The sequence below is a fragment of the Tursiops truncatus genome, chromosome 19 (genome assembly GCF_011762595.2).
Source record: "Tursiops truncatus isolate mTurTru1 chromosome 19, mTurTru1.mat.Y, whole genome shotgun sequence".
Classification (NCBI taxonomy): domain Eukaryota; kingdom Metazoa; phylum Chordata; class Mammalia; order Artiodactyla; family Delphinidae; genus Tursiops; species Tursiops truncatus.
The window spans coordinates 53,406,846-53,424,765 of NC_047052.1; the positions used below are offsets into that span (position 1 = coordinate 53,406,846).

General features: G+C 41.7%; 1 protein-coding gene across 5 annotated transcripts in view; it reads right to left on the reverse strand.

Moving 5' to 3' along the window:
• The window catches only part of LOC101328627 (uncharacterized), a 107,472-nt gene that overhangs the window by 21,295 nt on the left and 68,257 nt on the right, over nucleotides 1-17,920 (reverse strand). Inside the window, exon 6 of one of the 5 annotated variants that reach the window (XM_073796710.1) lies at nucleotides 16,061-16,161. The exons of the other annotated variants lie outside the window; for them this stretch is intronic. The gene's annotated coding sequence lies outside the window, so the exon portion shown is untranslated. Of the gene's footprint in view, nucleotides 1-16,060; nucleotides 16,162-17,920 lie in introns of those variants that run through there. 5 annotated transcript variants of the gene reach the window in all.

Genomic DNA, 17,920 nt, shown 5'->3' on the forward strand with positions numbered 1-17,920 from the left:
GCTTGTCTGCTCACCCGCCAGGGCGGGCGGGGGCTGGGAGCGGAGGCTCGGGCTTCGGTCGGAGCGCAGGGAGAGGACTGGGGTTGGCTGCATGAACACAGCCTGAAGGGGTTAGTGCGCCACGGCTGGCCGGGAGGGAGTCCGGGGAAAAGTCTGGACCTGCTGAAGAGGCAAGAGACTTTTTCTTCCCTCTTTGTTTCCTGGTGCGCGAGGACAGGGGATTAAGAGCGCTGCTTAAAGGAACTCCAGAGACGGTCGCGAGCCGCGGCTAAAACCGCGAACCCCAGAGACGGGCGCGAGCCGCAGCTAAAAGCGCGGACCCCAGAGACGAGCGGGAGACGCTAAGGCTGCTGCTGCCGCCACCAAGGGGCCTGTGTGCAAGCACAGGTCAGTCTCCACACCTCCCTTCCGCGGAGCCTGTGCAGCCCGCCACTGCCAGGTTCCCGGGATCCAGGGACAACTTCCCCGGGAGAACGCACGGCGGGCCTCAGGCTGGTGCAACGTCACGCTGGCCTCTGCTGCCGCAGGCTCGCCCCTCCCTCCGTGCCCCCCCCCGCCTGAGTGAGCCAAAGCCCGCGAATTAGCGGCTCCTTTAACCCCGTCCTGTCTGAGCGAAGAACAGACGCCCTCAGGCGACCTACACGCAGAGGTGGGGCTAAATCCAAAGCTGAGCCCCTGGGAGCTGTGAGAACAAAGAAGAGAACGGGAAATCCCTCCCAGCAGCCTCAGGAGCAGCGGATTAAAGCTCCACAATCAACTTGATGTACCTGCATCTGTGGAATACATGAATAGACAACGAATCATCCCAAATTAAGGAGGTGGACTTTGAGAGCAAGATCTATGAATTTTTCCCCTTTTCCTCTTTTTGTGAGGGTGTATGTGTATGCTTCTGTGTGAAATTTTGTCTGTATAGCTTTGCTTCCACCATTTGTCCTAAGGTTCTATCCGTCCCTTTTTTTCCTAAATAGTTATTTTTTTAATTTAATAACTTTATTATATTTTACTTTATTTTACTGTATGTTCTTTTTTCCTTCCTTCCCTCCTTCCTTCCTTCCTCCCTCCTTTCCTTTCCTTCTTCCTTCCTTCCTTCCTACTTCTACTAATTCTTTCTCTCTACTTTTTCTCCCTTTTATTCTGAGCCATGTGGATGAAAGGCTCTTGGTGCTGCAGCCAGGGGTCAGTGCTGTGCCTCTGAGGTGGGAGAGCCAACTTCAGGACACTGGTCAACAAGAGACCTCCCAGCTCCACATAATATCAAATGGCGAAAATCTCCCAGAGATCTCCATCTCAACACCAGCACCCAGCTTCACTCAACGAGCAGCAAGCTACAGTGCTGGACAACCTATGCCAAACAACTAGCAAAACAGGAACACAACCCCAACCATTAGCAGAGAGGCTGCCTAAAATCATAATAAGTCCACAGACACCACAAAACACACCACCAGACGTGGACCTGCCCACCAGAGAGACAAGATCCAGCCTCATCCACCAGAACACAGGCACTAGTCCCCTCCACCAGAAACTGAACCAACCTTAGCCACTGGGGACAGACATCAAAAACAATGGGAACTACGAACCTGCAGCCTGCAAAAAGGAGACCCCAAACACAGTTAGATAAGCAAAATGAGAAGACAGAGAAACACACAGCAGATGAAGGAGCAAGATAAAAATGCACCAGACCTAACAAATGAAGAGGAAATAGGCAGTCTACCTGAAAAAGAATTCAGAATAATGGTAGTAAAGATGATCCAAAATCTTGGAAATAGACAAAATGCAAGAAACATTTAACAAGGACCTAGAAGAACTAAAGATGAAACAAACAATGATGAACAACACAATAAATGAAATGAAAAATACTCTAGATGGGATCAATAGCAGAATAACTGAGGCAGAAGAACGGATAAGTGACCTGGAAGATAAAATAGTGGAAATAACTACTGCAGAGCAGAATAAAGAAAAAAGAATGACAAGAACTGAGGACAGTCTCAGAGACCTCTGGGACAACATTAAACGCACCAACATTCGAATTATAGGGGTTCCAGAAGAAAAAGAGAAAAAGAAAGAGACTGAGAAAATATTTGAAGAGATTATAGTTGAAAACTTCCCTAATATGGGAAAGGAAATAGTTAATCAAGTCCAGGAAGCACAGAGTCTCCCATACAGGATAAATACAAGGAGAAATACACCAAGACACATATTAATCAAACTGTCAAAAATTGAATACAAAGAAAGCATATTAAAAGCAGCAAGGGAAAAACAACAAATAACACACAAGGGAATCCCCATAAGGTTAACAGCTGATCTCTCAGCAGAAACCCTACAAGCCAGAAGGGAGTGGCAGGACATACTGAAAGTGATGAAGGAGAAAAACCTGCAACCAAGATTACTCTACCCAGCAAGGATCTCATTCCAATTTGATGGAGAAATTAAAACCTTTACAGACAAGCAAAAGCTGAGAGAGTTCAGCACCACCAAACCAGCTTTACAACAAATGCTAAAGGAACTTCTCTAGGCAAGAAACACAAGAGAAGAAAAAGACCTATAATAACGAACCCCAAACAATTTAGAAAATGGGAATAGGAACATACATATCGATAATTACCTTAAACGTAAATGGACTAAATGCTCCCACCAAAAGACACACATTGCCTGAATGGATACAAAAACAAGACCCATATATATGCTGTCTACAAGAGACCCACTTCAGACCTAGAGACACATACAGACTGAAAGTGAGGGGATGGAAAAAGATATTCCATGCAAATGGAAACCAAAAGAAAGCTGGAGTAGCAATTCTCATATCAGACAAAATAGACTTTAAAATAAAGACTATTAGAAGAGACAGAGAAGGACACTACATAATGATCAAAGGATCGATCCAAGAAGAAGATATAACAATTGTAAATATCTATGCACCCAACATAGGAGCACCTCAATACATAAGGCAAATACTAACAGCCAAAAAAGGGGAAATCGACAGTAACACATTCATAGTAGGGGACTTGAACACCCCACTTTCACCAATGGACAGATCATCCAAAATGAAAATAAATAAGGAAACACAAGCTTTAAATGATACATTAAACAAGATGGATTTAATTGATATTTATAGGACACTCCATCCAAAAACAACAGAATACACATTTTTCTCAAGTGCTCATGGAACATTCTCCAGGATAGATCATATCTTGGGTCACAATTTAAGAAAACTGAAATTGTATCGAGTATCTTTTCCAATCACAATGCCATGAGACTAGATATCAATTACAGGAAAAGATCTGTAAAAAATACAAACACATGGAGGCTAAACAATACACTACTTAATAACGAAGTGATCACTGAAGAAATCAAAGAGGAAATTAAAAAATACCTAGAAACAAATGGACAATGGAGACAAGACGACCCAAAACCTATGGGATGCAGCCAAAGCAGTTCTAAGAGGGAAGTTTATAGCAATACAAGCCCACTTTAAGAAACAGGAAACATCTCGAATAAACAACCTAACCTTGCACCTAAAGCAATTAGAGAAAGAAGAACAAAAAACCCCCAAAGTTAGCAGAAGGAAAGAAATCATAAAAATCAGATCAGAAATAAATGAAAAGGAAATGAAGGAAACAATAGCCAAGATCAATAAAACTAAAAGCCGGTTATTTGAGAAGATAAACAAAATTGATAAACCATTAGCCAGACTCATCAAGAAAAAAGGGAGAAGACTCAAATCAATAAAATTATAAATGAAAAAGGAGAAGTAACAACTGACACTGCAGAAATAAAAAAGATCACGAGAGATTACTACAAGCAACTCTATGCCAATAAAATGGACAACCTGGAAGAAATGGACAAATTCTTAGAAATGCACAACCTGCCAAGACTGAATCAGGAAGAAATAGAAAGTATGAACAGACCAATCACAAGCACTGAAATTGAATCTGTGATTAAAAATCTTCCAACAAACAAAAGCTCAGGACCAGATGGCTTCACAGGTGAATTCTATCAAACATTTAGAGAAGAGCTAACACCTATCCTTCTCAAACTCTCCCAAAATATAGCAGAGGGAGGAACACTCCCAAATTCATTCTATGAGGCCACCATCACCTTGATACCAAAACCAGACAAGGATGTCACAAAGAAAGAAAACTACAGGCCAATATCACTGATGAACATAGATGCAAAAATCCTCAACAAAATACTAGCAAACAGAATCCAACAGCACATTAAAAGGATCATACACCATGATCAAGTGGGGTTTATTCCAGGAATGCAAGGATTCTTCAATATACGCAAATCTATCAATGTGATAAACCATATTAACAAATTGAAGGAGAAAAACCATATGATCATCTCAATAGATGCAGAGAAAACTTTTGACAAAATTCAACACCCATTTATGATAAAAACCCTGCAGAAAGTAGGCATAGAGGGAACTTTCCTCAACATAATAAAGGCCATATATGACAAACCCACAGCCAACATCATCCTCAATGGTGAAAAACTGAAAGCATTTCCACTAAGATCAGGAACAAGACAAGGTTGCCCACCCTCACCACTCTTATTCAATATAGTTTTGGAAGTTTTAGCGACAGCAATCAGAGAAGAAAAGGAAATAAAAGGAATCCAAATCGGAAAAGAAGTAAAGATGTCACTGTTTGCAGACGACATGATACTATACATAGAGAATCCTAAAGATGCTACCAGAAAACTACTAGAGCTAATCAATGAATTTGGTAAAGTTTCAGGATACAAAATTAATGCACAGAAATCTCTTGCATTCCTATACACTAATGATGAAAAATCTGAAAGTGAAATCAAGAAAACACTCCCATTTACACTCCCATCACATTTATATAATTTCTTGTGTTACCACTGCAACTAAAAGATTAAAATATCTAGGAATAAACCTACCTAAGGAGACAAAAGACCTGTATGCAGAAAATTATAAGACACTGATGAAAGAAATTAAAGATGATACAAATAGATGGAGAGATATACCATGTTCTTGGATTGGAAGAATGAACATTGTGAAAATGACTCTACTACCCAAAGCAATCTACAGATTCAATACAATCCCTATCAAACTACCACTGGCATTTTTCACAGAACTAGAACAAAAAATTTCACAATTTGTATGGAAACACAAAAGACCACGAATAGCCAAAGCAATCTTGAGAACGAAAAACGGAGCTGGAGGAATCAGGCTCCCTGACTTCAGACTATACTACAAAGCTACAGTAATCAAGACAGTATGGTACTGGCACAAAAACAGAAAGATAGATCAATGGAACAGGATAGAAAGCCCAGAAATAAACCCACGCACATATGGTCACCTTATCTTTGATAGAGGAAGGAATGTACAGTGGAAAAAGGACAGCCTCTTCAATAAGTGGTGCTGGGAAAACTAGACAGGTACATGTAAAAGTATGAGATTAGATCACTCCCTAACACCATACACAAAAATAAGCTCAAAATGGATTAAAGACCTAAATGTAAGGCCAGAAACTATCAAACTCTTAGAGGAAAACATAGGCAGAACACTCTATGACATAAATCACAGCAAGATCCTTTTTGACCCACCTCCTAGAGAAATGGAAATAAAAACAAAAATAAACAAATGGGACCTAATGAAACTTCAAAGCTTTTGCACAGCAAAGGAAACCATAAACAAGACCAAAAGACCACCCTCAGAATGGGAGAAAATATTTGAAAATGAAACAACTGACAAAGGATTAATTTCCAAAATTTACAAGCAGCTCATGCAGTTCAATAACAAAAAACAAACAACCCAATCCAAAAATGGGCAGAAGGCCTAAATAGACATTTCTCCAAAGAAGATATACTGACTGCCAACAAACACATGAAAGGATGCTCAACATCATTAATCATTAGAGAAATGCAAATCAAAACTACAATGAGATATCATCTCACACCAGTCAGAATGGCCATCATCAAAAAATCTAGAAACAATAAATGCTGGAGAGGGTGTGGAGAAAAGGGAACACTCTTGCACTGCTGGTGGGAATGTGAAGTGGTTCAGCCACTATGGAGAACAGTATGGAGGTTCCTTAAAAAACTACAAATAGAACTACCATATGACCCAGAAATCCCACTACTGGGCATATACCCTGAGAAAACCAAAATTCAAAAAGAGTCATGTACCAAAATGTTCATTGCAGCTCTACTTACTATAGCCCGGAGATGGAAACAACCTAAGTGTCCATCATCGGATGAATGGAGAAAGAAGATGTGGCACATATATACAATGGAGTATTACTCAGCCATAAAAAGAAACGAAGTTGAGCTATTTGTAATGAGGTGGATAGACCTAGAGTCTGTCATACAGAGTGAAGTAAGTCAGAAAGAGAAAAACAAATACTGTATGCTAAAACATATATATGAAATTTAAGAAAAACCATGACTAACCTAGGGGTAAGACAGGAATAAAGACACAGACATACTGGAGAACGGACTTGAGGATATGGGGAAGGGAAAGGGTGAGCTGTAACAAAGGGAGAGAGAGGCATGGACATATATACACTAACAAACGTAAGGTAGACAGCTAGTGGGAAGCGGCCGCATAGCACGGGGATATCAGCTCGGTGCTTTGTGGCTGCCTGGAGGGGTGGGATAGGGAGGGTGGGAGCGGGCGAGACGCAAGAGGGAGGGGATGTGGGAACACATGTGTATGTATAGCTGATTCACTTTGTTGTAGAGCAGAAACTAACACACCACTGTAAAGCAATTATACCCCAATAAAGATGTAAAAAAAAAAAAAAGCATTCTACATGAGGGTGTTGTGGTGTGCATTTTTAAGTATGAAGTATTTGGTGATCCCTGAGTTTAAGGCACAACGAAGAAGCTTTGCTAAATTCAGCACATCTGTAATGCTCTGACGGGTGTGGAAGTCCTGATTATTGGTGAGACGTGATCCACGAGGATAGCTTTTTCACATTCATGGCATTTGTGAGGATTCTTTCCAGAATGAATTCATCTTCTAAAGACCTGACTATACTAAATACATTTATCTGGCTTCTATCCAGCATAAATTTTCTCAGGAAGCCTAAGCTATCAAGCCATGCTAAAAGCATCGCCAACTTCATTATATTTTTAAGGGCTCTCACTAGTACGGATCCTCTGATGCTAAGTTAGGCTAGAAGGCGCACTGAAGAATCTACCACACTCATTACATTTGTACGGTTTCTGTCCGGTATGAACTCCCCGTTGATTGGCAAGGTATGAATTTCGGCTAAAGGCTCTGCCACATACGTCACATTTATACACTTTCTTTCCTGTCTGAATTTTCTGATGTCTACTGACGTTTGAGCTGTCATTACATTTGTAACTTCTCTTTCCAGCATGAACATTCCAAGCTGTGAGTTTTGACCAAAGATTTTACCACATACATCACATTTATATAATTTGGCTCCTGGGTGGATTAGCTGATGTCTTCCAAGAGTGGCTCTATCATTAAAGGTTTTGCCACACGTTACATTTGTACCATGACTCTCCGTGAATTTTCTGACGACGTACAAGCTGTGAATTTCGAACAAAGAATTTGTCGCATACATCACATTTATATAATTTCTCTCTTGTACGGATTATCTGATGTCCAGTGAGGAGTAAGTCCTTAAGAAAGGTTTTCCTACACTCATTACATTTGTAAGGTCTTTCGATGTGGTCTTGTGTCATCACTGAAGGAGGCATGAAATCATTGCCATATGTGTTTGAAACGTCGGTTTGGACACGAGGAGGAATTCTTTGAAGTGGAGTAAATGAGGAACTACTGTTGATAGACCTCTCAACTTCATCACATTCAGATATTATCCCATCAGTAAGAAATACCTGCAGTTTATCCAAAATGTTAAATCCAGGCCTATTTCCAATGGGCTTGATTCCTGCTTGATCCCTTCTACCATGTTGATCTCTTCCATCAGTGAGATTTCCATTATGGGTCATAGACATTCCTTTGTAATTTCATCATCTATCTAATGACACTCAAAATCATGTGTATTTTCCTGGATTTCCCTGAGGTAAAAATGATATTAGGAACAGTTCTGTCATTATCAGTTTAAAGAGTTGGGTGGAAGATTAACATGAAGATTTTTCTGTCAGTGCCCTTCCGACCTGCAGCTTTATCAAGCTGAACGTTCCATCGCTGACTTGCACCAAGCCGTCTTGGAGTCGACCTAGTTATGGAAACGCGTTCTTCACAGAATCCCAGTTCAGGGAGTTCAAGCTGGCCCATCACAGTACCTCTCCATCTCTACAGGCAGAGGGTTGAAAGCAGGAGAACTGGCAGGTTTCCACAGGAGGGAAGTCCATGGAAAAGAGTGAAAACTGGGGAGTGAGGAGAGAAACCCCACGGTGTCCTCCGCAAGGCTGTGGACGGTGGCCCGTGAGCACAGGGAGCCCTCGCTGGTCACCTGTGCTGTCGTCAAGGAGGGCCGCCCTCGTAGTGAGCAGCTACTGGATGCCTGCTGTGTGCCTGGTGCTCTGTTCCCCTCGCAGAAGAGCTGAACCCACGGAAGGTGTCCTTAGGGGTGGATGGTGGAGCGGGCACTTGTGTCCGGTGGGGCACTGACCCCGAGGCTGGGTACCCCTCTCCCGGGGGGAGCAGCAGCAGGCTGGCCTCTGCCGGCCACATGCGCCGGGAGCCCCGAGCCTGCTCTCCTGAGGATGCGGTGGGCTGAGAGCTGGGAGGGATGGGTTTCCAGGTTCCTGAGCCAGTGACCACAGGCTTTGGCTGCACACGCCCCCACCAGGTACCAGGGCCCCGTCAGCGCACACCCACGAGGCCCTCACCTCTGGGGATTCGACCTCTTTTCCACCCCCGCTTCATTATCCAGAACACTCGCTATTTGACTGCATGTCTTTTGAATGAATGTGACCTACAGTTGAGAAACACTGTGATGACATTTTAATCACTGGGAACATGAATTAAAAGAATGATATTTACATACCAATTAGCACTAAATAGACTGTTGTCTCATAATTGAGAAGAAAAATATATATTATACTATAGGTGTATTCTGAATACTTACTGTAAATAAATAAATGCAAAAGAACAGATGACATAGGATAAAGAAGATGTGGCACATATATACAATGGAATATTACTCAGCCATAAAAAGAACCGAAACTGAGTTATCTGTAGTGAGGTGGATGGACCTAGAGTCTGTCATACAGAATGAAGAGAAAAACAAATACTGTATGCTAACACATATATATGGAATCTAAAAAAGGAAAAAAAAAAGGTTCTGATGAACCTAGGGCCAGGACAGGAATAAAGATGCAGACGTAGAGAATGGACTTGAGGACACGGGAAGGGGGAAAGGTAAGCTGGGATGAAGTGAGAGAGTATCATGGACATATATACACACCAAATGTAAAATAGCTAGCTAGTGGGAAGCAGCCGCATAGCACAGGGAGACCAGCTCGGTGCTTTGTGTTCACCTAGAGGGATGGGATAGGGAGGGTGGGAGGGAGACGCAAGAGGGAGGAGATATGGGGACATATGTATATGTATAGCTGATTCACTTTGTTATACGGCAGAAACTAACACAACACTGTAAAGCAGTTATACTCCGATAAAGATGTTAAAGAAAAAAAAAAAGAACAGATGACATAAATTGTAATGCTAAATAAGCCAAAACAAGCATATCCAATCTAACTAATTGGCTGTAAAACAAATACAGAGAAATGAAGAATTTGATAAAACAATTTTTAACAAAACAATATAGTTTTCTAAGTATCTGCTGTAAAACTACATACCTATAAAGAAAAGGCATTTTATAACTTTAACAAGTAGTATGTCAGTTGTTTTGCATAAGACACGCTGAAAGACCATCATCTGTAAATTCCACTTATAAATTAATATATAAAATATTAATTTTCTCCAGTTCTCTAACAGCCAGTAAGTAGAGCAATCCCTACCTATGCAGTACCCTTAGTTATCTAGCTTAATGGTTACCAAAATATATGGAATAAACAGCACATTCTATATTCATTAACTGGGATCAGATACAATGTTGTTGAGAACGAAGTACAAACGAAAAGCAAACAGGATATAATGCAGACAAAGGTGTATCATGAAAACCATGACAGAATACTAACATACCTATTTCTAAAAAAGTAACTTTTGAGTATTTACTACAAAACATGCAATATTCTAAGCCATCTAACAGCACTAACTTGTTTTTAAAGGCTTGAGGTAAATTAACACGATTTTTCAAATCAGGGTAGGAGATGCACACAGGTTTATGTACATTAACCCAACCGACACACAAAGTGGTGTAAGAACCAGGACCTACAGACAGAAAACTTCAATGTGACCGGCCATCGGCCAAAACTTAAACAGGACAGATTACAAAATAATACAACGAATACCAAAATAATACAACGAATAATACAACGAATTTCTGACGTTTAGACAGAAAACGTCAAGGGAGATGTAAGAAGTGAGCTGTGTAACGAAGCCATTCAGCCATCCCTCCTGGAAGTGGTTTCCGAGTCATCACAGCTGCACGGCTGTCCGGATAAAGTTGTTCAATGGATAAAGAGGGATTGTTTCTATAATGTGACTAACGTGGAAGGTGGAGGCATGGGTGAAAAAGTGCTCTGGAAATGGGGGTGATCAACACAACAAATTAAATATGCAAATAAATAACTTTCCATTCACATCGAGGTTCCATCTGAGAAGTGATCAGGAATGAGAAAGGGCATGAGTGGAGCACAGGGTGTATGCATATGTGGGAGCACAGCTTGTGACTGCACATCTGTGTGAAAGTAAGTGTACGATGGCAACTGAAATACTAATTTTAAAAGAAAACAAGAATTGGTTTAGGAATTAACATGATACCATCCCATTTTTCACTATGGAAATTATACTGTGGATATGAAACAGAAACGAAAAAGATCTAAAAAGGGAGAGAGTGTGATGTTGTAAGGAGAAAGCAGGATTACAAATGTGCTCTGTAATGTGTTGTACTGATTATACCACAAGTACCACAAGTTCCACTGTCATGTTTATATCCAAGAAAAACATACAGGATTTTGGCACAGTGGTTAAGAATACGCCTGCCAATGCAGAGGGCACGGGTTCCATCCCTGGTCCGGGAAGATCCCACACGCCGCAGAGCCACAACTACTGAGCCCGCGCGCCTACAGCCCATGCTCCGCAACAAGAGAAGCCACCGCAATGAGAAGCCCGCGCAGCGCAACAAACAATAACCCCCGCTTGCCGCAACTGGAGAAAGCCCATGTGCAGCAACAAAGACCCAATGAAGCAAAAACAAAAAAAACAATATTTCAGGAGATTGTGCAAGAATGTTCTTGGCAGAAAACAGAAGGAAAAACCAAAAAAGGGCGATCATAGGCGATGGATGACTTTCTTCTGTACCCAGAAATACAAAAAAAATCAAATCAATAGTAAAGAAGAGTAAGAGACCATGATTTTGAAACTGAGTCCCCCTAAACCTGAGTTCTTCTGTCGAGTCTGATTAACCTGTCTGTGCAACATTTTCCCATTCTTATCCAATACCTGTTCCCCTCAAGATTGATGAATGTCAAAGAAAAGGCAGGATTGATATCAAAGGGAACCTGGGGGGCCTTCCGGGTTACAAAAACCTTTCTGTGTCCCCTGTTTCCTGTTTATAGAAGAAGGCTTTAGTTTCCTAGACCTTCCCTGAGATCCAAAGAGCAGATTCAAGCAGTTACCGATTAGGGGAAGGAGGGAATGCAGAAACAAAGGAAAAGCAAGCCGAACATGTATCTTTCCCACGATTGGTAGCTTAAACTGATACCTTGATTTACAACCCCAAACTGTGGCTTCAACAAGTTGCCCCAAGAAGCCTTAAAAATTGATGACACCCAGAGGGTCAACTGAGGACTGGAATTCTTAACGCATCACATCTGGCTCTAGGTAAATAATAAAACGTCACAACTATTGCTTTTACTCTCTTCCTGAAAGAAGTTAAAGAATCACAAGACCGTGATATAGGAACTCGTTTTGCAGGCACGTACAGAATAGTCACAATGTGTGCCAAAGAGTCTGCACAGCTGAGACCTTATAGGAAAGCTGGGATCACAGACACTCCCCTCCCCTCCCTCCTTTTGCCTTTAAAACCTTACACACAGGTATAAGAGTATGCTGAAAACTGTCCTTCCACGCAGTCTTTCTTTAGAGCTTTCACCATCCTCAATGGTGAAAGAATGGAAGCTTTTCCTCCAAGATCAAGAACAAGACAAGCCTACCTGCTATTTCTAAAAACATATAATTGAAAGTCCTACCAAGAACACATAGGCATAAAATGAGATGATAGATATCCCAGTAGCAAGAGGAAGCAAAATCATCTCTGTACACAGGTAACATGATCTAATAGGTAGAAAACCCTGAAGATTCTGAAAGTAAAAAAAAAAAACCTTCTAGAAATAATGAAAGAGTTCAAAAACCTTATAAGATTTAAGATCATCATGCAAAACTCAATTGGGTTTCTAAAAATTAAAAATGATCAAAACAAATTGAGAAAACAATTCCATTTATAAGAGAATCAAAAAATATTTAGACATGACATTATAAAAGAAGAGAAAGATTTGTACACTGCAAACTATAGACTGCTGAAAATTTTACAGAAGACAAAAATAAATGGAAACATATCCCATGTTCATGGATTGAAAGTCAATATTGTCAAGATGTCAGTACTACCCAAAGTGATTAACAGATTCAAATCATTCATTCCCTAGTGAAATCCCAATAGGGTTTTCCTGAAAAAACAGGTAAATCCATTCTGTGATTCCTATGGAATGTCAAGAGACAATGAATAGTAAAAACAAGTTTGAAAAGAACAGAGGTCTCACACTTCCTTGTTTCGAAACTTATTCCAAACCTACACTAATCGAAACAGTGTGGTACTGTCATAAAGGCAGACAGAGACTTTAGGAAAAAACTCTTCTGTGATAGCAGCCAAGATGGCGAAGTAGAAGGATCCTAAACTCACCCCTTCTCACGAGCACACCAAAATCACAACTAACTGCAGTACAACCATTGATGAAAGACTAGCACCTACCAGGAAAGCTCTTTAACAAGTAAAGACATAAAGAAGGAACCACAATGAGATGGGTAGGAAGGGCAGACTCATGATATACCCAAACCCCATATCCCCTGGGTAGGTGACCCAAAAACTAGAGAATAATTATATTACAGAGGTTCTCACACAGGAGTGAGAGTCGTGAGCCCCACATCACGCCCCCTAGCCCAGAGGTCCGGCACTGGGATGAGAAGCCCCCAGAACATTTACCTTTGAAGGCCAGTGGGGCTTGATTGCAGGAGCTCAGAGTAATGGGGAAAAGAGAGATTTCACTCTTAACAGACACACACAAAATCTCACATACACAGAGATGAAGGGCAAAAGCAATAATCTGATAGAAGCCTGGGCAAGCACTGCCCCTGCCTGCTGATCTTGGAGGATCTCCTGGGAAGGTGGGGGGAGGCGTTGGCTCACCCTGGGGACACAGACAATGACGGCAGTAACATCGGTGAGCATTCATCTGCATGAGCTCTCCTGGAGGCTGACTTCTTGGCACCAAGACCTCGCCCCACCCAAGAACCTATAGGTCTGGCGCTGGGGCGCCTCAGGCAAAACAACAAACTGGCAGGAGATACAGCCCCACCAATCAGCCAATGGGCAGCCTAAAGGCTTCCTGAGCCCACTGCCACCTCTCTGCATGCCCTTAGACATACCCTGGCCTGCCAAAGGGCCAAGACCCAGGTCCAACCAACAGTGGGCGGGGAGAAGCCTCTAGACCAGCCTCACCCACCAGGGTGCAGACACCAGAAGCAAGAAAACTACAGTCTCACAGCCTGCAAACTGAATCCACAAATACAGGCCAGACACTACCCCGGGACCAGCTGGCCTCTGACCTTGGGTGATGAGAGGGGTGCATAGGACACCTCCTACAGAGGGCCACTTTTCCAACGTTGAGAAATGTCACTAACCTACCACATACATAAAAATAGAAATAGCAATTTAGACAAAATGAGGTACCCGAGGAATACGTTTCAGGCGGAGGAATAAGACAAAACCCCCAGAAGAAGAACTAAGTGACGTGGAGATAGGAAATCTGGCCGAAAAAATGTTCAGAGTAATGATCAAAAAGAACTCGGGAGGAGAATGGATGCACAGCCTGAGAAATGAGAAGTATTTCACAAAGACTTTGAAAATCTAAACAACAACTGAACAGAATTGGATAATACAGTAACTGAAATGAAAAATACACTAGGAAGAATCAATAACAGGCTAAATGAGGCAGAAGAATGGATCAGTGAGCTGGAAGACAGAGTAGTGGAAATCACCACTGAAGAGAAAAAAGAATAGAAGAAGGACGACATTTGAAGAGACTTCTGGGGCAACAACAAGTGCACTAATATTTGTATTGTTCAGGTCCCAGAAGGAGAAGAAGAGAGGAAGCGCCTTAGAAAATATTTGCAGAGATAATAGCTGAAAACCGCCCTAACCTGGGAAAGGAAACAGTCACCCAAGTTCAGGAAGTGGCGAGAGTCCCATATCCATATGAAGACTCATAGAAAGCAGAAACCAAACATCTATCACAGATACACATTCAAAAAGCACATGAAAAGATGCTCAACATCATGTGCTTTCCCACTTTGTACAGCTCCTTGGAGCACCTCTGTATTCCCTAGGTGGGATGCTGCCCAGTGTATCAATCATTCAATAAAGCCAATTAGATCTTTAAATTTATTTAAATTTGATTCAATTTTTGCACACTAATGGAAGGAAGTCAGTCTGAAATGCACTGCTATGGGATTTGCATTATAGCCATCTGAATATTCTGGAATAGAGTGTAGAGAGTACAAATTATGAGTATGTAACCCCCAAACTGTATGTTGTTTCATTCCATATTGGAAAGAAATTGTTATAGATTCTTTCAAACCTGAGAGCCTAACGGTGCATTTTACCTGCTGTTATAAAGCACCGACATGAGATAAAACTGTGTTGATGGAATAAACATGATTCATCCAGGGTTATGACAAAAGTGATTATATTTTATTAATTAAAACAGGAGACCCATGATACATTCAGAATGTAATTCTATGAATACAACAGTAGCAAATGATAATGGCAGCAGTTAAATGTGAATCATACACACACACATATTATTCTGGTTCTGATTAAATTTGATGCTCAAAATAATTGCTCTCTCTTCAATTTCCAAAAATAAGACTAACTTTTTTTTTTTTTCTTTTTTTTTTGCGGTACGTGGGCCTCTCACTGTTGTGGCCTCTCCCGTTGTGGAGCACAGGCTCCGGACGCGCAGGCTCAGCAGCCATGGCTCACGGGCCCAGCCGCTCCGCGGCATGTGGGATCCTCCCGGACAGGTCACGAACCCGTGTCCCCTGCATCAGCAGGCGGACTCTCAACCACCGCGCCACCAGGGAAGCCCCAAGACTAACTTTTTTTTAATCATACATACAACAGTTATTGCCATCCAATGGAGAAAGTGACCAACTTTTCCTGTGCATTGTTCCTACCACATAATCAGTCCCTAATAACCTGTCACTCTCCTCCCATGAAAAGCCCAGTGCCTAATGTCTTGCCTGCTCTTGTCCAGGTCAGTTGGTAGAGCACTCTGTCCTGTAACCCACTGTGAACAGAAGGGCGCCCTGAACATAATAAGCATGATGATTCATGTCCTAGTTTTACACTATTCTCTGCCCCTCCCTGACACTAATTCACACACTATTAAATTTGATAATTCAGGATTCATGTCTTTCCAGGGAACATGGATGTGAATGAACCACACCTAATGAAGCTGGCCCCCTCATCTTACTGATTCCTTCCCAGAGACCATCATGAAAGGCCTGTAATGAATGCATGAAATCAACATATTAGCAAGGCCAAGCTCTTAGGGCTCACCACACAACAGGCCAATAAACTGAGAGACTAGTTGTTGGAGCAAGCAACAGTGGCTTTATTCAGAAAGCCAGCAGACCCAGAAGATGGTGGACTGCTGTCCCAAAGAATCGTCTTCCCTGAGTTAGAATTCGGGCTTCTTTCATACTAAAAGAGGAGGGAGTAAACTCTTAGTTCCAATCAGGTTCTTGAGGGGATGTCTTAATTTCTTCTTTCTTGAATCCATTCACAGGGGAGCCTGGACAGGAGGTTTCCCACAAGGTAAACAAAGGTATTTTAGTTTAATGCACATTATACGGGAATCAGGTTTCCCAAAGATAGCCCATTATGTATAATTTAAGCTTATAAGCAACATCCCTTTAGTGATTCACTTGTAGCCAAAGCAATAGAATACAAATGTTAAAGTAAAAGGAAAGAGACAGACTTGTTCTTCCCTGTTACTTCAAACTTTAGGTTGAAAAGCATAAATAGTAAGTAGCCTTTTCAAGAAAACTCAAATATTTAAATTTTAATATACTGAAGATAATCAGCTATTTTCACATATGTCCTTTTTCCTCTCATATACACACCATGTCAGAAGTTTTAACATGTTGTGAGTTGTAATGATTCTGCAGTATGTAATATCTCAGGTTAACCTTAGAGAACTAAAGATTTATTTATTCCTAGTATGCCTTCTCTGATGGTCTGTCATAAGAGTGGCTCAAAAAATTCACCAAATTCATTATATTTGTAAGGACTGTCCCAAATATTAGTTCTTCGGTAAACCCCAAGGATGTACTGTTTCATGAAGCTTTTCCGTGTATACTTTGTAACCTGTAAGAATTCTGTCATTACACTAAAGGTGTGGATACTTGATGTAAAAATTTACAACATTCATTACATCAGAAAGCTTTCTCACCAGCGTAAATCCTCTATTTCAGTTTTGATCTTCAAGTACAGTCCTCAGGACACATATTGCTTTGTGTGGTTTCTCTCAAAACTGTGTACTCTGAAGCTTAGTGCACTGTGAGGCCTGGAGAAAGCCTCTCTTCATACATTTCCACAGCTTCTCTTCAATATGAATTTTCTGCAATTGCCAAGTACTTGAACTCAAGGTAAAGGTTTTGCCTCAACCAGTGAATTTGGGAGGTACGGCGCCAGTATGCTCCTATCTTGTGACTTCTGGGTAAGATCCTTGCCACATACATTTCTGCGGGTTTTACTCAGGATAAATATTCTGATATCGGGCTTCCCTGGTGGTGCAGTGGTTGAGAGTCTGCCTGCTGATGCAGGGGACGCGGGTTCGTGCCCCGGTCCGGGAAGATCCCACATGCCGCGGAGCAGCTGGGCCCGTGAGCCATGGCCGCTGAGCCTGCGCGTCCGGAGCCTGTGCTCCGCAACAGGAGAGGCCACAACAGTGAGAGGCCCACGTACCGCAAAAAAAAAAAAAAAAAAAAAATTCTGATATCTAGCGATGAGTGAGCAATAGTTTAACTTTTGACATATTCGTTGCATTTTAAAACATGAAGTATTTGGTGATCACTGAGTTTAAGGCACAATCTAAAAGCATTCAAAATTTAGTACATTTGTAACATTCTGAAGAGTGCAGATTACCTGAATGTTGGTGAGATGTAAGCTGTGAGAATAGGTTTTTCACATTCATGGCATTGGTGAGGAATCTTCCTAGATTGAATTCATTTTCTAAAGGCCTGACTATACTAAATACATTTATCTGGCTTCTATCCAGTATGAATTTTCTCGTGAAGCCTAAGATGTGAAGGCCTCCTAAAGCACTGCCACCTTCGTTGTATTTTTTTTTTAAAGATTTACTTATTATTTATTTCTGGCGTGTTGGGTCTTAGTTGCGGCACGCAGGATCCTTGTTGAGGCATGCAGGATCTTTCACTGTAGTGCGCAGGCTTCTCTCTAGTTGTGGCGTGCAGGTTTTCTTGTCTCTAGTTGTGGCGCACAGGCTCCAGGGAGCATGGGCTCTGTAGTTGTGGTGCGTGGGTTCCAGA